We start from the raw sequence: 18,800 nt of genomic DNA on the forward strand, positions 1-18,800 counted from the left end.
TAGTTATCCTGGATGAATCATAGAAGAGCTAAAAGGATTAAAGGATTTGCAGACTGCAAGAAGTATTGTTATTAAAATGAATTCTCCTTCGTAAACGTTCTAAAGCCTCCATTTATGGGTTGTTAAAGCTGAAAGATCACTCATTAAAATGACCGAGTACTCATGCTTATTTTAAGCTTTGTCAGCATTTATAGTTGAGCTTGCATAACGTCAAGTTGGCTGATTAACTTATTTAAGCTCCAAAATCATTTACAGTTGAGCTTGCATAGCGTCAAGCTAGATGAATATTTTATTTGAGCTTTGTGAGAATTTACAGTACGTTGAGCTTGCATAGCGTCAAGTTGATTGATTAATTTACTTGAGCTCTGTGAGCAGTGGTCCTCTCCTCTCATGGCAAGCGTAGCCTGGATATGTGTTCACCACAATCCTTTAATGACAAGCAAAGCCAACACATGAATGAAGTTAACATAGTCCTCTAATGGCAAGAAAAGCAGGGATTCCTTTAATCCTTTATATGCTTGTACCTATCGCATGTTTTAATTGATGGATATACCACAACAACACTAGCTAAAAATGGTCTATTGCAGCAAGTGGCAATATCAACGGTGATCAATAAGTTTCTTCCTCTCCAGTTAGCTTCTAATTGGGGTCTCTGGTCCCAACTAGAGATTTATCAACGGTAATTAAGCCAACTGAGATACCATTGTCGAAGCAAAATGAGATCAAGGTTGTCACAAGGTGGTTTCTTTTCGATGAAAATGTTGTATCACCATTGAAGGCCCATATCAACAAATGCGAAAGTATTGTAACATCTGTGTTATGGAGGGCTCGTATCAGGCTGTCTAAGCTACCAAGTTATACACTACATTTTCACCTCAACTTCAGGGGAAAATTTGGAATTGCTAGCCCACCACCGGATAATCCTCATCTTTGCAAAAATTTCAATACGCAGGTTTCTACATGGTTCCAGGGGACAAATGGTACAAAAGACGAGGTGGATCAATTGCATGATTGGTGAAGCTGTTAAGGAGAAGATTGCATAATGCTCTTGAGAATTGCTCTATAATTTCGACTGCCAATGGTTTGTTCCTGGAAGCAGCTAAGAATTTCAATATTATGTACGATGCCATTGTATGAAATTGAGTTTGGATGGGGGAAACAAGAATGGGTTACTATTCCTGAGATGAATTCGGAGGTGTTTCTTTTGGACACTAAATGTGGACAAGTATAAGGCATTGGTGCAACAGATATGCTTCAGTTTGAATTTGATCCCATCATCTCTACCTTTACTTCCCAGGTGACCAGATTCGGACGGTCAAAATTAGCCGCTTTTTCTCTCTACACTTTAACACGTGAATGTTAGGAACTTCAATAAAGTCAGTACAATTGTCAGATGACATGTACTTTGTTATTTATTAGTGATGTATATGAACTCCAGAACAAAAAACATGACAGTTTGTTTTGAACTCCAAATCTCAAATTAGTTTCACGGTTATATAAACATGTTGAAAGGTAGGGTGTCTTGGTAGCTTAAGTACTTGCACTAGAATATAAACATGAACGTTGGGCTGCAACACAGATAAAGAGCATCTGAGTCGAGTCGCGTTTATGATTTTTCTAAAATGAGTTGAGCCGATCGAAGAGTCCTAGCCGAACGGAAAATGGTGTTCAAGATCGGCTTGATAATAAATGAACCAAACACGAGTTTATTCATGAACCAATCGAATAAAAATCGAGTGGAGTTCGAACGGAGTCAAATTATCCACAAATATATTCCATATATTTTTTACGGGTTTTATATCAAATTGCTCACCAAACTCAGCAAAATATATCAAGTAGCTACCCGATCTCCACGGCGACTCATTTAACTCACTAAAATACTATTATATATCATTCCGTTAACTTTTCTAAATTACCAACGGCAGTGCTTACAGAACTGATGAGTAGTGTATACTAGACACTAATTATTCCTTTATCCAGCAGCAGGGTAACTATTTCTTTTGAAATGAACATAACATTCCTGACAGATCGATGGACACGTAGGTATATATAGTATTCCATTCATTATTGTTTTTCCATATCATACATACCAGTCATTGCCATATGTCAGCAAGGTGGATGTTGTTGACGTTAAATTTTTGAGCTTAACGTTTGCTGTTATTTTTTTCTAAAAAAGTTAACGGAATGATATATAATAGTATTTAAGTGGGTTATTTGAGTCGCTGTGGAGATTGGGTAGCTACTTGATATATTTTGCTGAGTTCGGTGAGCAATTTGATATAAAACCCTATTTTTTACTTACCAATATTAAATAAACTTGTACTTTTATAAGTTATATCCGGTCACATCTTCATATATAAATGTTAACGGAGGAATCTGGTGATAACAAGATTCGGGGAGGGTTGCTGGAATTAGTGGTGGTTGATGACAGTGGACTACGGAGTAGGGATGGTGATTTTGAGTTTGACTGAGATCGTTCGGAGAATTAAGATTTTCTCACAAGATTGAAGGAGTATTAGCTCTTGAAAGGGTCGTGTCCTCCCTCAAAATAATGTGCCTACGTACCCTATTAATAGGGATCAAGCTAGACGTAGTTCTTGGGGAAAAGGTAACCTGATCAGAATACATTTCTCATTCCTTGATTCCAGCGATGGGCCACCGCCTTAGATCAGACAGATATGAGCTTCCGAAGCCCAGCCTCCTTCGAGGAGCATGTATAGATGGGCTGACCCATTCTGGACCATGTGGATCTCCCCTAAAGCGACTATGTGGGCTAGCCCTCTTGTCATCTTTGAGGGCGAGGCCATAGCCCAAGATATATTAATAATAGGATTTGAGAAGTGAGCTTGATTGCACAAGCTGGTTAGTTGGTTGGTTTCCGATACTAGTACTCTAGCGACCTCCATATTCAGGCGAGGACTCCATTAAAGAACCGAGCCGTCAAATAATCAAGTAACACGTTCAGGAATGTCTTCAGGCGAGGATGAAATAAGTCCTCCCACTCCGGTTAGCTAGTTGTCAGAATCATCAACGGGCGAGGACGATAACGGAAGTCCAACAGCAAATGTTGCAATCTCACCTATAGGCACCCGTAACCAGGCGAGGAAGATATGAAAGCGAGGTTGACTTGTGTCGTAGGCGAGGTTGACCTAAATGGGCGAGGACGATATGAAGGCGAGGTTGACTTGTGTCGTAGTTGATATTTGGGCATAACAATAACTATATTTTAAAAATGTACTCGCTTAGTGCTTGTTTGGTTGAATGGGAGAATCAACTTACCTAAGAAAGTTATACTTAAATTTTATAAGGATTTTATATAAAAATTTTAATTTTCTTATTTAAAATTTCCTTTATCATTTTAAAGTTGATTATTTTGTATATATGGAAATTATTTGAATTTTTTTGAAATTGTCTTGATTGTCATTTAATGAGTTCGTACGTTAATTGTGCATCTATTGATGTCTTATTTTGTACCATTTATGGGTGACCATGATTGATGGCTTATTTTCGGCTTGTAAGAGGCTTTTATGTGCCACTTTGTTGGCTGCAATTATGTGCCACTTTGTTGGCTTGTTAATAATTGTTATATTTTTCGGTATATTATCTTTTTCGTCAGTGTCTCACCAAAGATCCATCTTTGGTTGAGACTTTACTTAATTTCCTTTTTCACTTGTTGAATGATAATCACATGATGTTAATTATTATTAGTTATTGGATATATTATTCTTTATTTTTTAATAATATATATATAATCAGTTATATATATAGACTTATATTCTCCTTGTTTCCTTTATTTATATTTTCAGGATGCTTGGAAGAAGACGGGTTTTTCTTTTCGGACATTAAAGTTTTATTATCTAAATTTTCCCGGTCATCTTGCATGTCCGATGGTTAGATGATAAGTTTTCTTGAATGAAAGAATTATCTCGGTGAATTGCCGGATCAATTTTGTTGAGATTCATTCTCATTATCAAAAAAAAAAAAAAAAACTACATGGGAAGTCTAGTAAACTTGTTTGGTTGACAGAATAGGTATTTTGTACTTCCTCCGTCATATTGTTTAACTAAATTATAAATTTATTTTTTGTTACATTTTAAATAATTATTGTAGCCTTTTATTTATTACAAAAATAATTTGATTAATATTTTCTATATATTCCTCTTTCTTATTATAATATTGGTCACGATATATTTTATATAAATTTTTTTATATAAAATTGTTAAGCAAACTAATTTTTTAATCTTATTTCCGAGTCTACATTAGATTATATTTATAAAGTTTTGACAAAACATTAGTATTAACACGTTTTTATTTTTTCAAACATTTTCTTGTTAAACTAAAAGAAGATATTCTATACTTTTATAGGGTGAAGAAGTATAATCCAACATTAATATTCTAAGTAAAACATAATAATAATAATAATAATAATAATAATAATAATAATAATAATAATAATAATAATAATAAGTAAAACTAGTTAACTAATTATTATTATTTTTATTATTATGATCATCATTATTATTCTGTATAAACATAATAATTTATTAAGATATAATAATAAATAATAATAAATTTAATAATTATTATTAGAGTAAAGTGCATTATGTGTACCTGTACTTTAATTGAAACACCACTTACTATACTACACTTCTAAAACCACCACATGCAATATCACAGTTCATAACCCGATACAATTTATGCAGTCTCGTCCATAATTCTTAACGCCGTTAACAGACAAAGGGGTATTTGTGTAATTTCACCTTTGTAACAGCTCTTTTATTTTTTTAACGAAGCTGCAACCCCCCGAAATCCTTCTACGGCCTCACGCAACCCTGATTTTTCAGCAGATTTTTCAGCTAGCGACAGCTGCTGAAAAATTAGGGTTGCGTGAGGCTATTGAATGATTTGGGGGTTGCAGTTTCGTTAAATAGCAAAAAAAAATACAAAAGAGCCGTTACAGAAGTGAAATCACACAATTACCCTTTTGTCTGTTAACGACGTTAAGAATTATAGATGTGAATACATAAACTATATCGGGTTATGAACTGTGGTATTGCATGTGGTGGTTTTAGAAGTGCAGTGTTACAAGTGCAGTCTCGCTTAAAGTGCATGTACACAAAATGCACTTTACTCCTATTATGTATTATTATTATGTATAAACATAATAATTTATAAGGATATAATGATAAATAATAATAATAAATATAATAGTAAAATTTAACTAATTATAATTATTAAATATATTATTATTTTAAAATAGGTTACGTATTTTATTTGAATATCACATATAAATTAAATCTAAATTGATATAGGAAGTGTGACTTACCAAGGGGAAGTGGGTAAGTTACTTCCTATATCAACTTAGATATTAGAACTTGCCGGTGAATTATATTTCACATGTTTTTGGTAAAATAAACAACTAGATAGGTCATCCCTTCCCATGTATTTTGAATAGCTGTATAAATTCTTGTCAGCCAAACGACCTCTAACTATCTTTTGTTCATTTACTCACCGAATCATACTCCATTTAAGCCGACTTTCATATTTCCAGTCGATTTTTAATTTAGAGGACACATTTCATTTTTTCAAACCATCGTACATAGTTTCAACTTAAATTATTAAGATACTCATAGTTTTAGAAATCATAAGCTACATTAAAAAATTTAAATACTTCCAAATATTTTGTTAATTATATCATATAAAAATTTTATCGAGAGACAACGAAAATGAGGAGAGAGAAAGTTAGGAGAGAGATTTCAAATTTCAAATTTTCAAACGATCACAACAGCGGTAATCCGGAAAACAGCAACGCCGGTCTGTGGTTTCAGGTTACTAGACATCCAGTGACTAAGAAGCGGGTCATTGTTCTAATTACGGAACCTAGGAGACAATCACAAGAATCACTAGGAACTCGTACTTATGCCCAGGTACTTAATGGTGGCGCAAAAGAATACAAAGGCAAGATTCCTGTGGCGGAGAATCCAATAAAGAAGAGAATCTGGAGAAATGGTTGTGTATCAGTTATGGTAAATAATTTATTAGATAATGCAAGCATGCGAGAGTTGTGGATATTTTTCAGCATTGGACGACAAATTAAAGATATTATCCTCCCTAGGAAGAGAAGTAAGTATAACACAAGATTTGGATTCCTGGTGGTGACAAAGTTGGAGGAAGCTTGGGGTTTGATATCGCAGTTTAATGGGATGGAGCTTGGTAACGTCATACTAGTGTTACATTTAGCCAAAGACTCTCAGATAATGGTAGATGCTGGTCAGTTCATGCCAAACGCTGGAAAGCAGAAGACACAAGCTCAAACAAAGATGCATGCACAACAACCCCCTACTTCAAATATTCCTACTAAAACAAAGAGAGATGAAATCGATCTGGTGGAGCAGCCAAGTTTCAAGACAATTCAAGGGGTCATTTCAAATAATAGGCAAGGAATGCTGGATAGAAGTCTGATTGTCCTCACAAAGGAAGCAACGAGGGAAGACATAATGCAAGAGATAATTCTTTCCAGAGGTTTTAAGTTTATAAAGGTAAGTGGTCTAACAATTCTGATTACAAAAGTGACAGATGAAGATAATGAACTAGACATAAGTGGAATAGAGGATATGTTCTTAAACCTAAAGAAGGTGGAAGACTCTGATTTAGTGTTGCCTAGAGTCACTTGGAACCTGTGTGATGGCCTGCCACTTTCTGTCTGGAATAGAGAGACTCTGGATTCTATATTAGGGGACTGGGGCACATTAGTTTCAGAGTTTCACTACTAGAAATTTTGCATTAGACATCGCCTAAAAACCGATGTCCCGGTTTTTTTTAGGCGATGTCTTTGTCGGTGATGTCTATTGTACCCATATTAAAAAACGGCTAAAAGGCAATGTTTTAAACACAATAGACGTCCAGTTTTAATTAATAATCGATGTCTAAAACATCATAGACATTAGTTTTTAAACATAAGTCGATGTGTAAACCAAATTAGACATCATCTCTTGTAAATTTTGTGATGTTAAAAACCATATGACATCAGCTCATATTATATAGTTGATGTCAATAAGCTATTTTAACATCACTCTCCTTTCAGGTGGTGATGTTGAAAGAATTTTAGACATCTACTTTTTTCTTTTAGGTGATGTTAAACGTTTTCAAGACATCATTTTATGCTGTTTTATCTGATGTAAAGTATAAGCGTACACATCAATCCATTTAAATTAGTCAATGTGAAACTGCACTTTAGACATCAATTTTTGTCATAGAGGTGATGTTTAGTTGCTTTGTAGACATCGTTTTTTACAAAATAACTGATTTTAATTAGTATTACAGACATCAGTTTTTATTTAATGGCTGATGTAATGTGAATCCTTGCACAATATGTAATGTGCCCTTTTTCAGCACTATCCTGATCTGCACAACCCAAGCATTATGACCAAAAAACACCTTTCACAGTAAGAAGAATACTAGCATATATATAATATATATGTCATTCACAGTACAACTACATAATAACAAGTCAACCAACAAATCTCTGACCAATGCCATGAGGCCATAACACAAATTCTACATAATTAAGGCTATATTATCACAAAGTGCTAAAGTCTAGAAACTGATCGTACTGATACTAGATACTTCATAATAACTTAAGTCAAACAACATATTTCGACCAGCAGTACCATCACGCCATAACATAATTTCTGCAGATTGAGATGCTCTGAAATGCCATGTGCCTAGCTCTGTCTTCGTGCTCCACCATTGTAATGTACCGCCCTGAGTTATCTTGATTTGATTAATTTTTATAATATAGATTAAATCTGAATATTTGAGTGAATAGTAATAGAAACATGGACTTGCGCAAAATATGAAACAAGCCTTACCGGACGACAACACCAAAATAGAAGGGTCAGGCTGTCCAAACCAAGCTGCACAGATCATATGTCCAAAAAGACTGGTTACCACATAGCAATAGAAAAACTATGGTTTGGGTATTTTAACATGTAAAACTCAAGCTGAAAATAAGCTTACAGTAGTTGTTTACAAGTTTACAACTAGAGCTGGATTATATTTACTATAAAAGATGAATAATTTGCAGGTCAAAAAGTTCATAGAATATAATTAAATTAGGAATATATATAAGCCATGTTTTCTTTAGTAGTCAGATATAATTAAATTAAATTAGGAATATATATAAGCCAGGTTAACTTATAATCTACTATCATGTATGCTACCGAGAAAGACTTTGAGGCTTACTACATATACTTCTTTCCTCTTATATATGAACTGGTTCAATTGTTACCCTCCTGATATACCATATATATTAGTACTCTTTAAGTTCAGAATTGTTCCTAAGATTTTTTATACAAAATTATCATAAATTGGAACCATTTTTTTTTAATTTCAATTGGCCAGCCACAAAGCCTATTATGTATCGAATCATTTGGCTGAGAAATGGACACTTACCAATTAAAAGACCATATATGAGATACACTTAAGATGACAAACTAAAAAAGAAGAAAATAAGTCGCCTCATTTGCAAAGTGTTTTACAAAATCATTAATAGTATAGTATAATTGTTAAATATTGCTATGAACTTTCATCCTATATACTTTTTTGTATACAGTGCTCAAATATCAGATATTACAAGTCACGCACTCAGACATGTCTCAGTGTTCAACACTGTACACCCAAGTTAGTGACATAGTTGATGGTGCTATGTTCAGAATATGTAAAACTTTAATACCTTATAATGCTTACATGGATCTATCCACCGACAATTAACTATATATTTGATCTCGTCCTACATTTTTGCCAATAAAATAATCCCATGAACTAGAATTGATTCAATGTATCTTGCGGAGGATTATCATTATACTATAGAGAGGGTGTGGTTAAAACGATACCTAAAATTGAAAAAAAAAGTGATAATGAAATAAATGGCTTGTATCAAATCCAATAACTCTTTTGCTGCATAACAGTGATAATTATGGAACAAATTAACAAAGAATAAAAAAATATAGGTGATCGGCTGCAACTTGTCTTAGCTGGTACCTTTCAGAGAACTTGATAAAGTTATAAAAATTACAGAGGTATTCAGTTATATGCTAAGAGCATATATCCAGTCAAAGAATATGACAAACCTTGTCGAGTGTGAACGAGAATGAGATTTCGGAGATGCTAATTTCGATCCGTGCTCTGAGCTGTCCCTCGGACTTATTTCTGCTCCACTATTCCCTGTAACTGTCCTCATTATAATCTCTTTTCCTAGTATCAAAACCAAATTTCGACACAAACAAAACAAGTAAAATAAGAAACTGACAACCAAACACGTTAGGGCATTAAGTTACCTGTCATCACGTGAGCTTTTGGAACCATCCCCATCGCCCCTACCTCTTCCCCTATATGTTCTATCAGACCATTCCCTCTCCTTGTAACAGTCTCATTCCCGGTGACGCTCGCAATCCCAGTCCCCGTCACCTCTGCTCTCGTTACCAAATTGAAACCCCTAAATAAAAACCCCCAAATCGGAACTGTTAGATATAATTGATGATTACTAATGTTCTTAAAGTTTGTTTTAGAACAGGAGTGATCAGAGTTTAAGCTGGAAGCTGATCAGAGTTTAATAAAGTCTGACCAGAGTTTACATAGTCAAGACTCGTCAGAGTTTACACGTGGAAAGAGCTCAGAAGCGGATATACTTCAAGGAAGGATAGAAGCGGAGGAGTGATTTGCTGACTATGGAAACCAAACAGAAAACAGTAGCAATCTTTGATTGATAGAATACATAGCTGATTTATAGGATATCAAATCAGAGATTGATTTTGTAACTGTGTATATATAGACACAGATTAGGGTTACTCTATACGAGTTGAGTTATCGAGTATATTTTACAGAACCCTAGCAGCTCTTAGTGATAATATATAAATCACTGAGAGAGTTTTTGTAACCGATTAAGCTTTGTGAATAAGAGTTTACTGCTTTCAATCTCTTATATTGTCATTCTGTGTGATTGATTGTGTTCATTATATAAACTAATATAGTAAGTTTATAGGACCTAACAAGTGGTATCAGAGCCAGCTCTGTTAAGATAACTACAGTGAGATCTTAATCACAATCATGTCTGAAAAATCACAAGCTTCGTCTTTTAGAGTTCCAGTCCTTAAGGCATCTGAATATCCAGTCTGGAAAGAGAGAATGATTATATTTCTAGACTCTGTCGATCCAGAATACCTTGACAGGATCTATGATGGACCACATATGCCCACCAAGCTCTCTGTTGGGCTTGGAGATGAACCTCAGAAGATGGTTCCAAAAGACAAGAAAGATTATACCCCTGAGGACATCTTGTCAATTGGTAAAGACTCAAAGGTGAAACACCTTCTGCACAGTGCCCTTGATAATGCAATGTCTAATAGGGTGATTGGGTGCAAAACTGCTAAACAAATCTGGGATGCTCTGGAAACCAGATGTCAGGGAACTCAAGCCATCAAGAAGAACAGAAAAACCATCCTTACACAGGAGTATGAGCACTTTGACTCAAAATCTGGTGAGTCATTGACAGATCTGTATGACAGATTTGTCAAACTGTTGAATGACTTATCTCTGGTGAACAAGGAATATGATCTTGAAGACTCAAACCTCAAATTCCTTCTGGCTCTTCCTGAAAAATGGGATTTGAAAGTCACTACAATAAGAGACAATCTTGATCTTGGAGAAATGTCTCTTGATGATGTTTTTGGAAGACTGAAGACTCATGAACTTGAGATGGAGCAGAGGAGCAAACGTCATGGAGGCAAATCAAAGTCTGTTGCTCTAAAAGTTCAAGAGGAAGCTGCTAAGAGCAAAGGAAAAGCTCATGTCACAAAGTCTGACATTGAGTCATCAAACTCTGATGACTCAAACTCTGATTTTCCCTCAGACTCTGAAGACAGTGATGATGAGATGATGCAGTTAGCAGCATTGATGGTGAAAAGCTTCAAGAAGTTGGCTTACAAAAAGTTCAACAAAGGCAAAAGTTTCTCAAGGAAAGACAGAAACTCTGACAGAGTTTATGATAAGAAGAACTTCAGGAAGAATGAGGGCAAGGAAGGAAAAGCTGGAAAAGCTGACAAGTATACCTGTTTCAACTGTGGTGAAAAGGGTCACTTTGCATCTGAATGCAAGAAAGCCAAGAAAGAAAAGGAAAAAGCCTTTATCACCAAGAAAGGAAACTGGACAGATACATCTGATTCAGAGGAAGAAGTCAATTATGCTCTGATGGCAAACACTGACAACAACTCTGAATCTACTGCTAAGGTACCTCATTCTACTCTTGCCTTTGATACTGAAGATATAACTGAGTTAAGATTGTTCCTTAAAACTTTGCATATCAGCTTTAGAGATCAGACTTTAGAGAATGAAAGATTAAAATCTGAAACTCTAAGTGTAAAGAAAAGGAATGATTATCTAGAAAAAGAATTAGTTCAGATGTTAGAAGTTCAGAAAGAGAGAGATGATGCTGTCATTGTCAAAGATGAACTATTAAAGAGGTATGCATCTCTTCAATCAGAACTTCCTAAGGAAAGGGATATTATTAAGACATGGACTAATTCAGGCAAAACTACTCAGGATATCTTAGGTAGTGGAAACTGGAAGAAGGGACTAGGTTACACTGATAACTCAGAAGTTGAGTCATCAAAAACAGAGTTTGTTAAAACTGAAAAACCTAAGGTTAAACCTGTTAAATTTGTTGCTGAATCCTCTAAGTCTAAACAGAGTAGACCAGAATCAGAGATTAACAACAATTTAAAATCTGATAAGCCCAAACAGGTTAACATAGGACTGATGACTCAGAAACAGCTTAAGCATAAGCTTAAAGAGGTAAAGTCTGATAACAAAGACAAGGAGCCTAGGAAAAATAGAAATGGCAAGGTTGGAATAGACAAGAGTAATAACTACATGCCTATTCCAAATGCACCTAGGAAGACATGCCATAACTGTGGAAATACTAATCATCTTGCTAATTTTTGCAGGAAGAACAAGGACATTGACTCCTTACCTACAAAGTCTGGAGTTAGAAAAAGTAGTATTAGATATAAACCACAAGATCCATGTTTTCATTGTGGTAGTTTATGGCATTCTATTTATACTTGCAAAGAATATCATAGTTTGTATTATGATTATTATCAATTGAAACCTTCTTTGAAAAAGGTTAATAAAAACTCTGCAAGTACAAAATCTGTTTCTAGTACAAACTCTGTTCCAAAGTCTGTTAGCTCAAACTCTGATAATAATAATTCCGCTGCAAAAGCTAACAAACTTAATAAGGCCAAGGGATCCAAGCAAGTCTGGGTCCTTAAAACTAACAATTAGTGGTCTTTGTGAATGCAGGGCAACAGGAAGAATATCCTAGTCTTGGACAGTGGATGTTCAGGACACATGACTGGAAATAAGGCCCTGCTGTCAGAGTTTGTGGAGAAAGCTGGCCCAAGTGTTTCTTATGGAGATGGCAACATAGGAAGGACTCTGGGATATGGCAACATCAATCTTGGAAATGTCATCATCTCAAATGTAGCTCTTGTTCAAGGGCTAAAACACAATTTACTCTCTGTCAGTCAGATCTGTGACAGAGGATATCATGTTGATTTCTATGAAGAACACAGTGAGATAGTAAGCAAGTCAACAGGCAAGGTGGCAGTGATTGCTCACAGACATGGAAACATTTATGAAATCAACTTGCCTACAAACTCTGAAGGAAAAGCAATTTGCTTATCTACAAGAATCTCTGCAGAAGAAAGTTGGAAGTGGCACAAGAAGCTCTCACATCTCAATTTCAACTCCATAAATGAGCTTATAAAGAAAAAGCTTGTGAGAGGACTCCCTGAATCACTACTCACTTCAGATGGTCTATGTGATTCATGTCAAAAGGCCAAGCAGAGAAAGACATCCTTCAAGAGTAAGACTGAATTCTCAATAAAGAAGCCATATCATCTTCTACATGTTGATCTATTTGGACCAGTTAATGTACCATCCATTACAAGGAAGAAATATGCTCTTGTCATTGTTGATGAGTATACTAGATACACTTGGGTATATTTTCTTCACTCTAAAGATGAAACAGCTTTGCATCTGATGGATCATGTGAAGCAACTGGACCATGGATCTGAAGACAAAGTAAAGATCATTAGAAGTGATAATGGAACTGAGTTCAGAAATTCAACAATGGAAGAGTTCTGCAAAGAAAGAGGTGTAGTGTAACAATTTTCTGCACCTGGAACACCACAGCAAAATGGTGTAGTTGAAAGGAAAAACAGGACTCTAATAGAAGCTGCCAGAACTATGCTTGATGAGGCTAAATTACCTACTTATTTCTGGGCAGAAGCTGTTCAAACAGCTTGTTTCACTCAAAATGCAACACTGATTAATAAGCATGGCAAGACCCCATATGAGATGGTGAAGAAAAAGAAGCCAAATCTGAAGTACTTTCATGTATTTGGGTGCAAATGCTTTGTATTGAAGACTCATCCAGAACAGCTTACCAAGTTTGATTTAAAAGCTGATGAAGGCATTTTTGTAGGTTATCCTCTGACAACAAAGGCCTTCAGAGTCTATAATCTAAGAACCAAGGTGATCATCGAATCCATACATGTGTCATTTGATGACAAGAGAATTATGGGTTTAGCAGATATGGATGATCATGAAGAACTGCATTTTGAAAATGAAGAAATATTCTCTGATTCGACAAACTCTGATGAACAGTCAAACTCTGACTGTGAGCAAAATACAGCAAACTCTGGTGAAAATTTACAAGTTCATGATGATGAAGCATATGTTGAGGGGGAGCATCAGAATGTTTCAGACTCTACCCAAGACTCAAACTCATCAGAGAATGCTGACTCAAATTCATCAGAGAATACTGATTCAAACTCTGATAGCACAAATTCAGGGGGAGCTACAGAGAAAGATCAACAGAAACAAGAGAGCATGGATCAGGGGGGGAGGATCCAATGATGAAAGTAGCCAACTTCCACATGCTAGGAAGTGGACAAAATCTCATACACCTGATTTGATAATTGGAAATCCAGAAGCAGGTGTGCAAACAAGGACAGCTACAGCAAATGAGTGTTTACATCATTGCTTTCTGTCACAAACAGAACCTAAAAAGGTGGAGGAAGCTCTTCAAGATGCTGACTGGATTCAAGCAATGCAAGAAGAGCTAAATGAGTTTGAGAGAAATAAAGTCTGGACCCTAGTACCAAGACCTAAAGATAGATCCATAGTTGGTACAAAATGGGTTTTCAGAAACAAAACTGATAGTGAAGGTGTCATTACAAGGAATAAAGCAAGACTTGTGGCAAAAGGGTATTCACAACAGGAAGGTATTGATTATGATGAGACATTTGCTCCAGTTGCAAGATTGGAGGCAATTAGAATCTTTCTGGCCTATGCTGCGCACAAGAAATTCAAGGTATTCCAGATGGATGTCAAGAGTGCTTTTCTTAATGGGAAACTGGATGAAGAGGTATATGTTGAACAACCTCCAGGATTTGTGGATCCAAAGCATCCAGACTATGTCTACAGATTGGACAAAGCTTGAAAGGCATATGTTAAGCCTATTTGTATTTAAGAGTATCAACTCAACTCTGATAAGAAAGAAAGTAAATTAGCAAGCACTATTGAAGGAATCCGTACGAAGAACGTCAAGTGATTTATTAAAATCATATGTCTGAAGAATTTCAGGATGCTGCTGCACACCACTGAAAGAAGTTCATTAATATGTTCAAGCCTCAGTGTACAAATAATATTTTGTAGCACGTCCAGAAGTCCAGAAGGTATAAAGTTTTAATACTTTATTTATTCAGAAGATTCCAAACTATTTCTACTTATGAAGAAGAACTACGAAGACAAAGACTCGATGAACAAGCCACTTCACAAATGTTTAATTGATAAAGAATATGTGATTCAGCTAGATACAGATGAACCAGACAGTACATTTGTGTGTCAGCTACTCCGATTAAATATTCTGCATCAACAATAGGTGGTCGTTCAATCAAGACAAAGAATCAGATCTTTTAAAAGAAGACAGAAGACCTGCTACTGAAGCTGTGCTCAATATAATTATTCTTTTAATTAATTCACATCTCAAACTAATTATATAAGTTATGTAATTTATTTATTAAATTAATTCACACTCGAATTAATTTAATTTATGAATTTATGTAATTAATATAATTAAGTGGATAATTATTGGATTAATTATATAAGAAAAATCATTGTTTATATGCTTTTTGGGCACGGTATGACAATCCAAAGGATTGTCATACCGCACCATGACATCTGCCTTAGTCAGGAGGCATGACAAACCAAAGGTTTGTCATACCGAATGACTTAGGCATGACAATTGATCATTGTCATACCGAAGTCACAAGGTATGACAATCCCTTGGATTGTCATACCGTTTGTCATACCACTTCAAGACTTAGCCTCCAAGGTTTGATTGTCATACCTTCCCACTGATTGTCATACCGTTTGTCATACGGATGTCATACCTATTCAAAATCAGCATGACAATGCTTGTAATTGTCATACCTTCCCACTGATTGTCATTCTGATTGTCATACCTTCCCTTAGATTGTCATACCTTCTCATTTGTGCCATGACAATGCTTGTAATTGTCATACCTTTTGTCATAGCACTTGTGTAATTGTCATAGAGCTTCCTAAGGGTTGTCATGCCTAGCTTTGTCATACAAGTTCAATGGTTTGCCTATATATATGGCTTCACCACTTCATTTGTTCAATGTTCATTGCATTGTAAAGCTTTCAAGTTGTGCTAAACTTGCTATTGTTTAATCCACAGTTTTCTGTGCTTTGATCACTCGGTTGTTTTATTCCGCTAAGTTAGAATACTTCCTGTCAAATTTATTCTACGAACTAGTGGACTTTAAAACGAACCATATTAATTATATAACGACTTAAAAATTGTTATATTAATTAATTTAAATCTGTTTAACAAGTTAAACTCCAATCAGATTATTCCGCCGCGATTATTTTGTGACGATTGTATTCAACCCCCCCCTTCTACAATCGTATCTGGACCTAACAATTGGCATCAGAGCAGTTGATACCATTTTCCGTATCAGATCCTATACACACTCTGTAACGTCCAAATATTTTTAATTCGAATTAATTTTTTTTTTAAAAAAAAAAATTAATTTTGATTTAAAATATTTTTCTTTCAGTAATCCAAATCTCATCCAAACACTATTCACTTCAATTTCAAATATTTTTTAATTCGAATTAATTTTTTTTTTAAAAAAAAATTAATTTTGATTTAAAAATATTTTTCTTTCAGTAATCCAAATCTCATCCAAACACTATTCATTTTAATCTTTAAAAAATGAGTACGCAAAAGATCAGTAGCATTAAAATCCCACCGTTCAGCCAGGAACACTTTGGCCTATGGAAGAGGCACATGTTCCTATTCCTCCGCACTGCGAACAGAAAATACATCGGGATTTTGGACAAAGGTGTTACTACTCCGATGAAGGTCATTTTAGCACACGAAGAGGATGGTGTGTTGATACCTCATCAGGTCATTCCGAAAGAACTTTCTGAGTACACCGATGAAGAGAGTGATCAGATGAACTTAGATGATGCTCTTCAACTAATCTTGGTTGAATCTCTAAATCCAGTGATGTACAATGCTGTTGTAAATTGTACGAACGCCAAGCAAATCTGGGATACATTAGAGATTATCAATGAAGGCTCAGAGGAAGTTAGGGAAAACAAGAAAGAGATACTGATGGCTCAGTATGAACAGTTTGGTTCTCATCCCGGTGAAGGTATTTCAGAAGTATTTATCAGACTTAATAATTTGATAAATAATTTAAATCTGAATGGGAAATTCTACGACAAGAAAGAAGTCAACTTGAAGTTTCTCTTGACCCTTCCCGAACATCTGGAACACAGAATCACTGCCATCAGGGAAAGCAGAGATCTGCATGAGATTTCTCTGGAAAGACTCTACGGAGTTTTGAAAACTTATGAACTGGAGCAAGTTCAGAGTAAACAGAGATATGGCTGGGGTAAAACACAGAACCATTCGAGAGCTCTAGTTGTTGAGTCACCTGTACTGGAAGAAAAGAAGAAGGATGTTGTTGTTCCTTCTAAGACTACTCAGGAGCTTGTTGTACCTGAGATGGGTCAGACTGCTTCTTCCAGTGGTGACGAAGAGTTCTATACAATGGAAGAGCTTGAACTGTTAGAAGATCAATCTCTATCCCTGTTTGCCAAGAAGTTTGGAAACATGAGATTCAGGAAGAACCCCTCCTACAAGTACAAACCTACTGTCAACAAGTTTCAAAAAGGAGGTTATTCATCTTCTACAAGCAAAGGAGGATACAAGACTGGGATGGTGGACAGAAGCAAGTTCAAATGCTTCAATTGTGGTGAACCTGGACACTTTGCAACTGAATGCAAACAGCCCAAGGTTCAAGGAAAAAGAAAAGATTCGTATGATGAGCTGAAGCAGAAGTATGATGCCTTAGTAAGAAAGCATCATGGTACTTCTGGAAGTCAAAGCTTCAAGAGCAAATCATATCTAGCAGAAGGGAAAAGCTGGGATGATACAGATAGTGATGAAGAAGAGCAGATTGGGAATGTTGCTCTCATGGCTAATGCTGGATCATCTTCACCTCCTCCTGCTGGAAGCTTTCAGGTAGATCCTACATGCCCTAAACTTTTTATGCAATTAGGACTCGAAAGAGATGATGCTATTAAAAAGTTGAAAGCTGCCAATCTTAAAATTGATACTTTAGTCTTAGATATTCATGCTTATAAAATGAATGAGATGAAAGTATTAAAACCTAAAATAGAACAATTGACTATGGATTTAGGATTACAATGTGCTAAAGTCAAAGTTCTAGAGAAAGGTGAGATTGCTTTAAGACTTCAGCTAGACGAAGAGAAAGTGAAATGTAAAGCCTTTAAGGATGCCTCCATGATAGTCAAAGAACTTAATGATAAACAAGAGATCAAGAGAACTGTTGGAATAGGCTTTGACTATAACAAATCTGTAGGTAAGGCTAGTAACATTACTCCCTTTAAGAAGAGTGCAAAGGAGAGAGGAATTCCTTTTGTTTTGAAAGATTCCCCTCAACCTTTGTTTAAGGCCTCACAAGCTGAACCTCTGTTAGAAACTCCTGTTGTCATTACATATGAACTCAAACAGGAAGACCTCAAAATGAAAGAGAGTAATGAGAAGAAAGATGAGATCCCGACATCACTTAAACCAATCAAAGTGAAAGGCAATGTTAGGTTGCCTAAAGCTGGTTTAGGTGTCAACTCTGAAAGAACCAAATTCAACAAGCCTAATAGTTTTGTGAATAGTAAGAACAAGAACAATAGATGTCATTCTACTGAGAACTTTAAATCTGATAACAAGGTTAGAGTAGAATCTATTGATGTTCCTACTACTATGACTGATACTCCTGTTGTTCCTGCTTTTGATGCATGTCATAAATACTGTGGTGTTGATAATTGTATGACTTGTGCTTTCAATTTGATGTCTGCATATTTTAAAAATTTGCATGCTAAAAATGAAAACACATCACCTAGACAACACACAAACAATAAGCATGCTAGATCAAAGACTGCTAGTCCTTCTCGAAAGAGAAAGGAGACTTATGTTCCAAAGCCTAAAACCAAGGTTTATAAGGCTGTTGTTATGGAAGTAAGTTCAGTCAAATCTGAACCAAGTATCAGTCCAAGGGGCTCTGTTGTTACACCTGATAGAAATCAGTTTTTTAAGTTTGCTGGACCCAATCAAGT

The 18,800-nt window shown here is 35.5% G+C and overlaps 1 long non-coding RNA gene and 1 pseudogene across 2 annotated transcripts in view; one reads left to right on the forward strand and one right to left on the reverse strand.

Moving 5' to 3' along the window:
• The first annotated feature begins 512 nt into the window (after window positions 1-512).
• Window positions 513-1,231, forward strand: LOC108198079 (salutaridinol 7-O-acetyltransferase-like; annotated as a pseudogene).
• Window positions 1,232-7,510: 6,279 nt separating this feature from the next.
• LOC135149194 (uncharacterized) overlaps window positions 7,511-18,800 on the reverse strand; it is a 28,772-nt gene continuing 17,482 nt past the window's right edge. Inside the window, exons 2-5 of one of the 2 annotated variants that reach the window (XR_010287426.1) lie at window positions 9,339-9,470; window positions 9,132-9,255; window positions 7,872-7,916; window positions 7,511-7,764 (exon numbers count right to left, since the gene is read on the reverse strand). This is a non-coding gene — a long non-coding RNA (uncharacterized LOC135149194). Of the gene's footprint in view, window positions 7,765-7,871; window positions 7,917-9,131; window positions 9,256-9,338; window positions 9,497-18,800 lie in introns of both variants that reach the window. The other variant, XR_010287425.1, reaches the window with a different exon arrangement.

Source organism: Daucus carota, chromosome 9, assembly GCF_001625215.2.
Source record: "Daucus carota subsp. sativus chromosome 9, DH1 v3.0, whole genome shotgun sequence".
NCBI lineage: Eukaryota > Viridiplantae > Streptophyta > Magnoliopsida > Apiales > Apiaceae > Daucus > Daucus carota.